At 41.1% G+C, this 2,255-nt stretch overlaps 1 pseudogene; it reads left to right on the top strand.

The window, feature by feature from the left end:
• The first annotated feature begins 1,290 nt into the window (after positions 1-1,290).
• On the top strand, positions 1,291-1,983 carry LOC148729344 (melanopsin-like; annotated as a pseudogene).
• Positions 1,984-2,255: the final 272 nt, after the last annotated feature.

Genomic DNA, 2,255 nt, shown 5'->3' with positions numbered 1-2,255 from the left:
TTATCTTGAACTTCTGTTGGGTTTTGGGAATCAGTTTTCAATTTACTATACCCTATTGTGTGCAAATGAGTCAAAGAACTCGTCAGGTTGTATTTCAATTTCCGTTTTCTTCTTAAATACAGGTTCTACTCACATTGTCCCGTATTCGATCAATGAGTTCTAATATAAGTCTGTCTTTGTGAAAAACTTCGTTATTTTTTTATTCTGAACCTCGTTTGACTCTGCCAATTTTGTAAAGCTGCTTTTACAAGAACAACTTACATGCACGAGTCAAAGATTTCAGCGGAGGAAACGTTATTAATTTCTCGTGGAGTACAGTTTTGTCGAGTTCACAAGTTACTCCGAATCTAGTTTTGATCACAAGTTTCCGTAGACTATTTCGAAGCTCCTGTCCAGCATGAAACATTCAGATTTCGGTTTGGTTTTGCGATCCTTGTAAAGTTGCATTCCACGAAACCCGCACACTATGAAAATGAATCACCTCGAGTGGGCACCAACATGGCGTCCTCATACTGAGCTCTACAAATTATGAGAGACATCTTGATGAATAATTATGCAGCGGAACACCCTACCGACCTGAAACTTTGGAAAAACTTTTTTTATCAATATACTACAATTGCTCACTCTCTTGCCGCAAGGTATTTTAGATTTCGTTGCACAACATTTGTTTACATTTGTTTGCACAACACATGATTTGTTTAAATGTCTTCGACCAGAAACGCACATTAAGGTTTTTTCATATTCCTCATTTCTCGAAGACAAAGCTTCAGCACGAATTGCAACAACATTGAAATAGAAACGGCGTAGTATTTGGATCAAAGATACAACCTTATTTCCATCTGAAAAACGTGTTGTAGACATAATAGAGGGGACTACTAACTCTACTAACTATGCTGTGGAGTAGCAAACGTGGTGCCTCGTTGTCCGACATACCCATCAAATGATGAGCACCATCCAATCAGATAAGTCTTACGACATTCAGGTGATTGACAGCTGATTCGATATCGCTGAGTGGTTCCTTAATAAGCCGTTTCCATAATGATTCGATTAGTTTGTTCCGAAAACGCTCGTTTATCTTCTCTCTGTTACGCCGGCGTTAAGGAAGTTAAGAATAATAGTCAATCAGTCTTTTATCTCTTTTATACGAAACTGCACTTCTCCATTACACATTTAACATTAATTGGATGTGTATAAAGCCAAGGCCACACACTAAATTTTCCATTTCGATGCACAGAAAGTGTTTCAGCAACTCGCAATTTTCGTTGAAAACTCGTTGAAGCATCGGCTGTCATGAACAACATTGACCCCGGAGATGCCAGATGCATTGGCTATTTTACAAGACGAGCTTGAAACCAGAAGCAACCAACTGTTGAAATAGAGTTCACCGTTTTAATAACCATTAACATCACCACCTTGCTTGGTAATGCCATCCTGTGCTTCATCGCCTATCGCAATCCAAAGCTTCATACCCCTACCACGATACTGATTATGGCCCTAGCTTGCGCAGACCTGTTAACCGCTGTGACTGTCATGCCACTGACAGTTGACGCCGTCATCAACAGCCGAAGACGCTTCGGCAATGGGGTGTGCAGATTCCATGCTTTTACAATGGCAGTTTTGGCCCAAGTATCCATCTACCTCACGGCTTTGACGGCTTTTAATCGGTACCTTTGTGTGAAGAGACGGAACCTTTACGTAATAATCTTTATCAAGGAACGCACATCACTTCTTATTGCCGCCATATGGATAGTGGCGCTGATAATCTACAGGCTCCCCAATCTTCCGTCGCTAGATTACTTCTTCTTCTGCCCAGGGTACTTGCTTTGCTGGAGGAGGATTATGAGTCCAGCTGCTATTTACTCATTCAACGCTTGGCTCTATGGCTCCTTCGTGATCTCATATTTCATTATCCTGGTGTGTTACTGGAAAGTGTTTCGCGCCGTGGAAGAGCACAACGCGGCCGTGGCACTGAGCGTTAATTAAGGAAACGCAACACCCAGACAAGAAACCATTCTCACGAAATATTCGTTGCTAAAGCAGTGGTAGCTATCGTGTTTTCCTTCACCATTTTCTGGATAACGTCAGAAGTAATGGACACCATGGACAAGTTAAACCCACTTCTTTTACCTCGTCAGGTGAGGACAATTTTATTGTAGTTATTTGGTTTATCTAAAAAAAACCAAACTTTTTAGATGGTAGTGACATGTTTAGGGTCTCGTTGATCGATGCGAAAAAGTATGCTCTCTTGGTCACTG

Source organism: Stylophora pistillata, chromosome 6 (genome assembly GCF_964205215.1).
Source record: "Stylophora pistillata chromosome 6, jaStyPist1.2, whole genome shotgun sequence".
Classification (NCBI taxonomy): domain Eukaryota; kingdom Metazoa; phylum Cnidaria; class Anthozoa; order Scleractinia; family Pocilloporidae; genus Stylophora; species Stylophora pistillata.
Note: the sequence above shows the minus strand (reverse complement) of the source record. Positions and strands in the feature narration are given on the sequence as shown.